At 36.6% G+C, this 12,445-nt stretch overlaps 1 pseudogene; it reads right to left on the reverse strand.

Moving 5' to 3' along the window:
- Positions 1 to 200: 200 nt before the first annotated feature.
- LOC140513874 (olfactory receptor 11G2-like) lies at positions 201 to 1,148 on the reverse strand (annotated as a pseudogene).
- Between the last annotated feature and the right edge of the window lie 11,297 nt (positions 1,149 to 12,445).

Raw genomic sequence — 12,445 nt, forward strand, 5'->3', positions numbered from 1 at the left:
TGGATAAAAAACAGTTCAGATCCCTCTTCTGAAATATACTTAATTATGTGATCCTGGGCAAGTCATATCATGGATGGAAAAGTAATAAGATTCCATGGTCATTGAAGTTCAGTAAATGGGTACGCAAAGAAATCAATTTTTCTTGCTCTTTCACTTGAGGAGATTGTTAAAGACCTAGGTGATCCCTCAAGGGTCTCATATTAAGATTCTAATTCTCTTTTCCCCAGGACTTTCCTCAGGGCATCCTTCATTTCCCTATTCCTAAGGCTGTAGATAATAGGGTTTAAGAATGGAATGACAACAGAATAAAAGAGAGTCACAATTTTCTGGGTCTCAGAATCATGCTCTGAAGTTGGCTTTACATGCAAGATCATCACAGATCCATAGAAGAGTGACACCACAGCTAAGTGGGAACCACAAGTAGAGAAAGCTTTTACCCGACCTGCTATGGAAGGGACTCTCAGCACAGCTCTCAGAACAAGGGCATACGATCCCATGATGAATCCAAAAGGGGCAAAGAGGTTCAAAGAACTCAAGGTGCAACAAGTGAGTTCCATCATAGGGACTCGGGTACATGTGAGAGCTAGCAGTGGCAGAAGGTCACAAAGTGGTCAAGAACCTTAGGATCACAGAAGGGCATCTGAGAAATGATAATGATGGGGATCAGGTACCAGAGGAAGCCAAGTGTCCAGCAACTGATTATCAGACTGGTGCAGAGATGTCCTGTCATGATGGTTGGATAATGCAGAGGCCAGCAGATGGCTAAGTATCTGTCAAGTGCCATAACTGCTAGAAGAAAAACATTCTGTGATACCCAATGAGAAGAAGAAGTAGAACTGGAGGAAGCAGCCAGAGAAGGAGATGATTTTGCTCTCAGAGAGGAAGTTGACCAACATATTAGGGATGATGGTAGTAACATACCAAATCTCTAAGAAGGAGAAGTCGGCCAGGAGTATATACATGGGTGTTTGGAGTTTCTGATCCCAGACCACTGCACAGATGATGGCTCCATTTCCCAAAAGAGTTAGAATGTAGATGATCAATAACAGTGAAAAGAAGAGAATCTGCTTCTCTCTCTGACAGGGGAACCCAAGCAGGATGAAACCAGCAACATTAGTGGAGACGTTGTAGATGCTATAAATATTCATATGCCCATAATCTAAAAAGAAACCCAGAAATTTGCTTCTTTGAGTAATAAAAGGGTTTATTGGTAAATAGATTTGTAGGTTGGGAGGGAAGTTTTAGTCTCTATAGAGGCAAGGTGTTACAATGGCTATCATATTGGACATAGAGCTAGTAAGATTTATTTTTGGATTTCTTCTGTGGTACTTTAGTTGCTGTGGTGGCATGGGGAAATAACTTACCTTTTCTGAGCCTCAGTTTCCTCATCAGTAAGATGGAAATAATATTTGTCTCAGTGATGTTGGGAGGTCCAATGAAATAATACATATGAAGTATTTCTCAAACCTCAAATTGCTAGGTAGATGTCCCAAAAATCTTAGTGCAATTTTCAGCTATTAAAGCTTAAAACAGCACTAAGGCTTTCAGGGAAATCTGTATAAACACCAGTTATTGATATTATTATATTAGAAGATACAGAGCTTCATTTCCTGAAAGTTGGGGGAAAAAATTTGCCTCAACTCTTTTCCCATAAGAATTTTGTTACTGGTGACATTCATTTCAATGACTTCTCTTCCTAATTCTTTACTTTGGATTGCTATTATTATTAACTTTAACTCTCTTATTACAAGCAACATATTTTCCCCAGAATCAGAAGCAGTGGCAAAAATAATTTTACTTCCCCTCCTTATTCACAAAATTTAGGCTGATATTATTGAATAAAACTGTGCTTACTGAAATGAAGTCCCAGTATGCTTAATTTACCAATCCTGTCTAGATATAGAATTTAGCACAGGTCTTGGGACAGGGTAGGCACTTTACTCATGCTAATTGACTGATGGCAAATATGGAGAATGTTGAGCTGCCATAAGTCAGACATGAAGTGATAGTCTATATCTGATCAAATTTTCATTCATTCTGCCATTCTGATGTATGTTGGGTATGTGCTCCAGAAGAGCAAGAATAAAAAACTCAGCTCAACACAAGCACCTGTGAACCTACTTATGTATCCCAGCAATTGCACGAAAAAGGCCAAGTGTGAGTAGCTGATGCAACTACGCTGTTCTCTTACTTCGAATGTTTCTTGCCCTGCACTAACTTACCTTACTCTCACCACATATATCACTGCCAAGTGTAGACCCTTTAAAGTACTAGGCATGGGATTCACTAGGTGTCTTCCCATAATCTGCCTTCTTTATCTGATCAGGATTTCTCTTCCTCCAGTGTTCCAAGGGAATCTCTTGTGGGCAGCACAAGATATATCCTGTGCTCTCTTCCACCTTCATGATATACAGGGCCATAAACTGACATTTTGTACTTTCCTGAGGCATTTTATACAATCTTTGTCTAAAAGTCTTTTATATAAGGATGATCTATCTGGGTGGGACAAGTACAAAGACCAACAAATATAGGAAAGAATGTAAGACTTAGAGTAAGGAGAATTTGTAGTTTCAATTTTGCCTCTGTTACCATATATATAAAATTTCAATAAGCCTCAGTTTCTTCCTCTCTAAAACGGAGCTAAATGATAACACCTACCCCACAGGATGTTGTAAGAATCAAATGAAATAATGTGTAAAGTGCTGTGCAAACCTAGGAATCTTATAGAAATATGTTATTTTTGTAATCGTATCCACTGTTGTTATTACCTGAGAAAATGAAACAGAACCAGTGAGATTTATTAAGAGTGGAGATGTTTTATAACTCTCTTTGGATATATTACCTTAATACACTATGTGTGGGGGGTTTGTTGGTTAATGTGGAAATACAAGGAGGAGAAAGAACGTTTAATTTGGAGACAGTAAGATCTGGATTCAAATCCCACCGCAGACATTTATTATGTAACTTTGGACAAGAACCTTTAACCTCCATGTGCTTCGTGTTGTGTAAGATCCTTTCCAGTTTCAAATTTATGACACTATTACTCCAAGGACCCTCAAATTAAACGTTTATTTCTTTCTGATGCATGAAAAAGGATTCCAGAATGTTTCATACCATCAGCAGAATGATGTTCTGGGAGTAACCTCCATTGAAGGACTGCTATCACTTACCTCCTGGGATCCTGCTGCCAAATATGCTACCATAGTATGGTTTCTGCCATGAAAAGGCATAAACCTAGGGACACTGAAGATCTTTGTTAATTTTTAACCTTGCCCATCAGCTAATGGTATCCATCAAAATTCCTAAATAGGGAAATTTCCTCCTCAAAGTATAAAATAAATTGTTCTACTTGGTGTTCCCTCATCAAATTCTTTCCTTTCTCACCATTCTGCACTTCAGTGTTATTGCCCCTGCAATTGCCCCTCCAAGACTGATGATGTCCTTTGAAATTTATCTCTTCCTCCAAGACCCAGCTCGGGGTTGATTTCTTTCCTGGGACTTTTCTTTTCCTCAAATCTATTATTTCTCTCTTTGCTACATGCTCACTTCTTTCTAAGTTATATTATAGTTATTTGTGAACATTTTTGTCCACCAAATTCTAAGAGTCTTGAGACCAAGGGCTAAATCCTGGTACATTTTTGCTTCAGACAAATTAAAGTTTCTTACTGAATTAACCATAATCATTGGAAAGACGAGGGGGTTAAGGAGGTTGGCCTTTCCTTTGCTTCAGTAATTGATGCTACCTCATCAGCTTCTTGCGGTTAGAATTATTGAGAACTACCCTCCATGTTTTATCCCTCACATAGTTTGCTCAACTATTTTTATTCACTTATAGATCAAGCATAGTGGGAGAGGACAACTGGAAATACTTTCTTTGTTGACTCTTTGCTCACTATCCCACCAATAGCAAAGGTTGAACAGACAGGAAGAGAAGCCTCACTTCTGTATTTGTAGAACAGGCATAATCCTTCTTAACCAAACTGCCATCTAGTTCTCCAATGTTTCCCCAAGTCCTTCAGGAATTACATCATTATCTGCCAGTTGAATGTCCTCTCACAAGAAACCAAAAACTTCTTTAGATGTGTTTGTTAACCAATGATACGGTTCTTGGTTTCTGGAAGTATGAAATTATTTCATCTGCTGTAACAGCTAAGAGAAAGCATTTAGAATTCCATTTACTGAAGCATCTTAAAAAGACTCATTCTTATATACAAAAATGTTCTGTTCATCCAGAACTTTGTTCCTAGGGTATGCTTTTAATTGAAGGTAGATAAGAGTCATTTTTTAGCTATTCAGTAGAAGTAAGCTGGCATGCAGGTACACAGAGTTCTCTGGCACTGGCTATTAAACATACCCATAGTGAAATCTGGAGCATTTCAAAAAGATTTTATGGTCCAGAATCTTCTCCCTTTTCACCAATGTTTTTGGGGAACAGGTAAAGGAGGGGATGATCAAAGAAGAGACTGAAAGGATGTGGTTCTAGGATCCAATTTAGAAGAATAAGGAATGGAGAGGGAAAAAAATAAGGGAAGATGAAGAGAAAACAAAAAACAAGGTGAAAATGAGGAAAAAGAAAAAAAGAATAATTTTGGAGAGTTCCTAAAGATGACCAAAACCAGCTTCTTCATTTTACACCTGAAGAAACCAAGGACTTAGAGCATTGAGGTACCTTGCCCTAAAATAGTGCAAAATACAGCTAGGATCCAAATCCATGTCTTTGAAAACAAATCTATGTTTCTTTCCCTTGGAAGGGGAGGAAAAAGAAGAGGAGGAAGAAGAAAGGGAGATAATTTTCATTGTACAGAAGAAGAAATTGAATATATTTTCTTCTTTGGATTCTAAAGAGAGGAAACAGAGCCAGATGCTCCCAACAAGGAGTAGGGAGTAAGAAACTGGTATGGTGGTAATGAGAATGGTGTGTGTCTCAGTGACTCTCAACCTTGGCATGCGGAGAAGAGCACGTTAGTAGTATCCAAGGACTTAATGGAGATGTAGAGAAGTTAAACAGGGAAAAGACTGGAAAAGATTTGAGTGTTAGATTAGGTATGGAGGAGCACCACATACCTGGAATCAAAAGTTGGCCAGTAAGGAAGACAGGAGTGAAAAGTTGGAGAGGAAAGAAGCATTTTACTTTTTTTGTCAGTTTCAATCACTGGTTACACCCTTCATTTTCTGGATAAAGGTAAGGAGTTTCATAGTCTTCAATCTCAGTCTTCTGTTTTTGTGTCATTGAGATTCTGAAGGGAAGAAAGAAGAGGGTTAAGAGGGGAATTACATTAGTGTGAAGATCTCCCAGTGTGTTTGCTAGAGAAGGGAGAGAATATAAGGCTATGGTCATGCTCCATTTTATACTCCCCCCTCAATTCTTCTCCTTGAGGGATTAATTAATTAACTCAAGAAGAACTGTGCCAGGGGACATATTTTGCCAACTATTTTCTTTCCTTGGGTACCTAATCTACTTTGGGTCTAATTTCTGGAATTATTTTAATGCAATTTTAATTAGCAAGGCATCTATTGAATATCTACTATATGCAAGACTCCCACAATAGTAATAAACCCTTTTTTTGTTTACATATAATGGTTTTCTTTTCTTTTCTGTATGTGATGCCAATCAGTGCTGGCCAAGTCCAGGATCTCCCAATTCTTTTCTTGAATAAAGTCTTCATGATGTATGAGAATGAGGCTTCTGTGTAGTGTATGGATTTTCTCATTCTTTCCTCTTGCACTATATTTTCTACTGTAATTTTGTCTATTCTTTCCTTTGCCTATTTTGAATTGAAGTCTTGGCACTGGACTTGGTGTCAACAATAGTTGAGCTTGAATTTGGCATCAGATATTTTCTAGATATGTGGGCAAGTTACATAACCTCTGATAGCTTCTGTTTCATCATCTGTAAAACGGGAATAGTCCCTCACAATGTTGTTGTGAGGATCAAATAAGATAATATATGTTTTAATTTAATTGCTATATAAATTCTCTCTTATGATTAAGTCAATTTTATTTTCTCATTTCTACCTTCTCAATATCATTCACACATGTTGTCCTCTGTACTGTCAGTCAGGCCTAGTGCCTAGGTTAGACCCTCTTCACCTTTCCCAAGTCTACTGCTTTCACCTTTTTACTGGTTTCCCTGACACACAAATCCTTCCTTCATTTGGATTGGGGCCGTATTTCAGTTAGAGAGACTATTGAGCACCCCAAGTCAATCAACATAGGTGATTTCTATCTGTGTTTACCATTAGGATTGCTTTGGTTTCCAAAGTTCCTTATATTCATGGGCTTGATTGGGCTTCTCTATTAATCACATAGATGGCCTGTTTTTCTGTGGCTCCTTTGTGAGAAATAGTCCTGTGTAGTGGGTAGGGCTCTGGACTTGTAGTTAGGAGGACTGGTTTTCAAGACTCATCTTAGATATTTACTAGTTGTTAGACACTGTCTATCAACCTTCTTTGTGAATCTATTTCCTTATGTAGGCCACAGAATGTCAAAAAAAATTGGATTTGACTTCTGAGTTCCCTTTAGCTCTAACTCTATGATTCTAAGATGAACAGCGGTATGGGAATTGATTCAGTTCTCTGTCCCTCCAGAGAGTTGTGTGAATCAAAGGAAACCACATATATATAACATTTTGAAAAACATTAGCTTAAGGCCTGACACTTATGGTTTGTGAGTCCACAAAGGAATCTTCTTTTTATTAATTCTTTGTACAACCTTTCTGCTGATTGTAGATGCACTTGTAGTTCTATAGGTGAATGTATAATTGTATGGGTGAATATTTGTGCATATTTCCTTTCCTGTATTCATGTACCAGTTTTCTATCTATGGAGTTATATCTGTCTGTCTTTTTTGACTCTATGTTTCTCTTAGAAATTCTCTCTTTAAGTAAAACCCAATTTTCCTTTTGCTAGTACATACGCTGTAATATTAGGACTCCAATTTTATGAAATAAAGTCAAAACTTCCATATTAATGCAAAACATTATTTTTAAGTATATATTAATAGTTTTAGATACTATCATAGTTTTAATAAAGAGTTAAACATAAGTAATTGTTCCCTCAATGCTCCTTTTACAGTGAGGGTAAAAAAGCTCAGTTTAAAAACAGAAATTGACAAAAATCAGATCTTTATCATAGTTTTCTTCTTTTATGCTATAAAGTACCACCAAGATATAGAATTGAAATGATGATTTGGGCCAATATTTTTATGATATTGGTCTACCACAGATATACTATGCATGATGTAGAACATTAAGCTGGAATCTAAATTAATATTAATTAATAATTGATAAATAAATTAATAATCCTATGCCAGAGGACCTGAGTCACCAGTTAATTAATGCTCTTTAGGTGACACATTTTTCCTTTCTTCCCCTGTAGCTTAGAGGAATAAAATGAAACACTTGTTGAACTACATCCATGATACTGGTAAGTAGTGGCCATTAAGAAGAATTTAGCAGCTAGAGAATGAAGCATCAGCATCAGATCATGCTGTTATCAAAACTCCTGATCCTAGAACTCAACACTGAAATTGAGGATGAAATTAACAGAAGTCAACAATAGATGAGATATCATGAATTCAAGTAGTTTAGGAAGCAAGAAGTTATCAGAAAACATTTTGTGGAGAGCGTCTCAAATTTATTAAAACTTATAAGCCACCCTCCCCAAAAGTCCTCTATTTTATAACACAGACCAAAGAACCAAGTAGAACTAAGGTCAAAATCAGACAAAGTGCGCTCATAACTTTTCTACTGTGGATCAACAATGGAGAATTGGTGAGTTTGAGTCAAAAGATAACTAAGTAGCTGAATATTACCTGGATTTAAATGAGAAGCCATAGAAGACTGAATCTGGTTACCAAGAACTTTCCTATGTGCTCTGGCCAATTTCCATCCCCATTTGAACGTTTCTCAGGGCAGCCTTCATGTCTTCATTATGTGGGTTATAAATCAAGGGATTTGCAAGTTGTAGTCAGAGCTGAATAAAACAAGGCCACATTTTTTTTTTTACTTCTCAATTGGATTTCCAGAGGTTATGCTGATGCACATAATTGTGAGTGATCCATGGAACAAAAACAATATCATCTAAATAGCAACTACTAGTGGAGAAAACCTTTTCCCTTTCAGTTGTTGAAGGTACTCAAAGTTTATTTTTGAGCATCAGAGTATAGGATCCAAGGATTAAGAAGATGATGAGGGAACTCAAAATTGAATTAGAAAGTCCAATCTTTGAAGCAGGAATGTAGTTCAGAGCCAGTAGTGGTCTTTGGTCACAGACTAAGTGATCAAAATTATATTTAGGCCACAGAAGGGTGACTGAGTCTTAAAGTAGGTTGGAACTGGATAACAAAGAAACTCACTCATCTGAGTAACTCTAGTTGGATGCAGAGGCTTTTTGTCATGAGGGTGGGGCAGAAACCAGCAGATTGCAAAGTACCACTCAACAGCCATGGGACTAAAAAACTTTCACTGGTATCAATGGTGAGAAGAAAAGTAGAACTGAGGGAAGTAGGAAGTAAAGGACATGGCCTTGGTCTTGGAGAGGAAATTCATCATTCTGAGAAGTATAGCATTTATATAGCAGATTTCTAAAAAGTTTGCTAGTAGGACATACATATGTGTGTGGAGTTGTTCTTCCAATTTCACTGTCCAGATGACATTCCTTTCTAGGGTCAGGATTGGTCATAGAGAACATCTCAAAAAGAAGGATCAGAATTTGTGTGGCAGGGGAAGCTCAGAAGTATGAACTTAGTCACTCAGCTTCTTTTATATATTCATACCTACTAAGTCTGTGAAATGAATTACTTTCTTCCTTTTTCTTCTCAAGTCCTTATCTTTTAGGAATCTCTAGTGTTCTTCTTTGATCTAAAATTCTAAGATTCCATGACTTTGGGAAATCAATGATTACCTATTATAGGGTTGATGTAAATTAAATGCTCAAAATAATGCTTCACATTCTCAGGACATGAAATCTATGCCTTTGCTTTATTCATCCTCCAGGTTGTTGTCCTTTCCCTCAAAGATAAAGTCATATTAAGTGACCAGCTTGGGTAAAGTTAATAACATGATGCACATCAATGTAAAACATTATTTGAGAGTTGATGATATTCTTATATCATAAGCGTGTGCTTATAATGTAAGAACAAAGGATAAAAATTCATTAAATTATGTGTTTTATATATGTGCTACCAACTGTCACACAACTACAATTACATTTAGTGAATAAGAGAGAGAGGGGAAAAGGAAATATGAATACATTTGTATAGGAATGAATTTCTTTGCCTCTTTCTTTCATATGAGCTACATGGATGATTCTGAAAAGAGACCTCCATTAGGATATAGTTAGAAGACAAGAATTCTCTCCTTCCCAAAGGCTTTAAATTCTTAGATTTGTTTCTGAATAATGTAGAGGTAATGACACAAATATTTTGCTGAAGTTAAGTTATTATTTATGCTGGCTTACAAAAAGTTGCATAGAGAATTGCAATGTACAGATTTTTACAATTTGGTTGCAAATATGCTCATCAGCCTTAGCTTATCTTATAGTAATCCCCCTCACATAAGTTACAGGCTAGTAAAACTTGATTATTTGCAATTCTCCAAAAATTTCCTAAGGTTTCCTACCTAGATGTCTTATTTTTTGCAATTCCATACAAATAAATTGGTGATTCATCTCTGTAAATAAAAATCCTTTGCAAGCCAGCTCAAAATTTGCCTTCTCCGTTAAGCAAAAGGCAGAAGTATTTTTCCCTATTATAAACTTTTCTAGCACCTTTAGTTATTTTATTTTAGCTTGTTTATCATTTTCTATTTTAAACTACTTGAAATTCATGTCTATTATTTACCTCTATGCCTCACACATTGCCTAGCACACTAACTTTAACAGATAATGAACACAATGAGCATTTGTTCAATCAATGAATGATCCTGCAAATCTCACATCAGTATATTGTTGAATTATTTTCATTTAATTAATAGGTAAAGTTTGTTTCATTTAATATACAAATACTAGTTTTTTGAATGATTCATCTGCCATTGATTCTCTAGTAGGCAGAGCTATTGATATCAAGGAAGTAATTTCCAATCTCTTCCCAGTGAATCATAGATTAAAGAGGTTATTAACAAACATTTCAGAGCTATTTTTTCCTGGTTACAATTGCTCACTGCCCAAGAGGATGTTTTCAAATTATCTCAGTGGAGAGCTCCACAATAGGCATTCTTGCTAGACTCTTTTTTTTTTATTGTCTCTTCTTCTGTCTCTATGATCTCCATTTTTTAGTGGGAAAAGCACTGAACCAAAGCCACAGAACCCATTTAAATTTAGAATACCCTCTTGATTCCTTGTGGGACCCTGGGCAAGTGTATACTTAACCTTCCTGGCTTCAGTTTCCTCAGGCTTAGAACAAAAGAGGTTAGACTCAATACGTGAACTTCCTTTCACTTTTAAATCTATATGGCCATATGAACACATGGTATTCCTGAACCCCCCCCCCCTTCTTTTATCTGTCCTGCCCCCTGAGGATATCTACATTTATTGGTACTTCCTAAAGAAATCAATTTTTAAAGGATTGTGAATGGTCATTGTATATGATGAAAATGGGACATAAATGGTAGAGGGTAAATGGTAGGGCCAGAGGGTCTAGTCATACAGGAAAGTGAAGAAAAAACAGAATCTTCTGCCAATATAACCTCCTGGAGTACTTCTCAATCCTGCTGTAGACTTTCCTTTATTGCTACTGGTCTCAGAGTTTGACCTGCTTGCTCTAATATACTCTGGCAATACTTGCTGCTTTTAATTAAGATTTCCTCTTCCTTACTGAATCAGGGCAGATTTGAATTTGTTTTCCCAAAATGTCCCCTAAGTAACTGCCTCTACAGCATACATATAACCCATTGGGAATTTCCTAAATATTTGTTGTTTAAATTGCTAAGAACAAAGGGGAAATCGAATGTGTAAAGAATCACTTCTATACCAACTCTCCCTCCACTTTTCTTTTTTTGTACTTAGATTCTGTCAGGAAAGACAAATTGGGTCTTTGTACACACACAAAAAATGAAATTACAATTTGTTTGTATTTCAGAGGAAAGCCAGATTCTGGCTAATAGGTATTTCTTTTTAGGATCTGAAATAAAACTAAGAAATCTTCAGGGTAGAACAAGATTGTTGAATGCAAAAACATATTATGGAGTATTGCTTTTCAGTATGGGAAACCAATGGCAGTGGGAGCAGGAGAATAGCCTTGGATATTTAAAATCTCTTCTTCTCTCTATTTTCTACCTTCAGTCCCACTACCACACACCAGCCTAAGATGGAGTGAGAAGTAGTAATGGAATAAGAGTGAGAAGTAGTCCAAGATAACAACTAACAAGAGGATGAAGAAAGAGAAGGAAATATTTTAAGATACCAAGAAGTTTAAATGTAAAGACATGAGAACAGGTGGGAGTATATGTAGGGAGAATTCTAGGTTTGGAAGAAGCTTCAGAAGTCTTCTAGTCCAACACTTACCATAGCATGAAAGACCAATGAAACTTACTCATAAGATCATCTAGCTTCTGATAAATATCTTGTGAGTACAAAGTACACTAATATTTCAAAGTGGGAACATATAATAAGGACTGGAGGTAGAAAAAAAGTGATATTAAAAAAGTAATCAGAAGGTAATTCACTCAAGAAAATTGGCAGAAATTCTGGGACTACTCAACTTGGGATGGATGGCAAGTAATTCAGAGTTGAAGGATGGCAACTGTCCTAATAATTGAGGTAACGAAAATAGTTCATCTCTCCTTCTTTAAAGCCATTTCCCCCCTCTTTGTGTAAGAATCTTTCCCAGGTTATATGTGCTACCCCTTGAATAGAAGGTTTCATAAAGCCATCATTCCCAAGAAGTGATTCCAGTCCTTAAGATTTTGGAAACCAGGGACTGAGGTAGGTAGATAGGTATTTTGGGGGCAAGGGAGACTACCTGGTCCCCTGAATGCCACTTAGTGATCTGCCTATTTAAATTTTAGGTAATGTAGACCAGATGCTTTCAAGAGAATACAAACATACCTTGAGCACCAGGGAAGGTAAATTGCAATCAGGATTTCAGTGATGCAACAAAAAGCATGAGCAATAGAGTAAATAGAAATAAAAATATTAATAATATGTGGGTGAGAAATGCACACAAGACGGATTCAACTCTTCAATTAAATTCAACACACATTTGTTATACCTCTGTGATATACAGGGTCCTTTGTAAGGCTTCATTTTTTAAAAGAAAAAGTACAATATTCCTCCAAGAAATTAGCAAGGATTCTACTTGCTTATGTGTGGTCTTCTGAGATCTGGTTGCTCTCCTTTCTCTAGGCATCTCTTATGTCATTGGTATACTTACTTGACCTTAGAAATCCCTGCCATTATTACTCTTTTCTCACTTTCTTCTCAGAATTCATATCTCTATCATCTGTGTT

This window comes from Notamacropus eugenii, chromosome 7, assembly GCF_028372415.1.
Source record: "Notamacropus eugenii isolate mMacEug1 chromosome 7, mMacEug1.pri_v2, whole genome shotgun sequence".
Taxonomy (NCBI): domain Eukaryota; kingdom Metazoa; phylum Chordata; class Mammalia; order Diprotodontia; family Macropodidae; genus Notamacropus; species Notamacropus eugenii.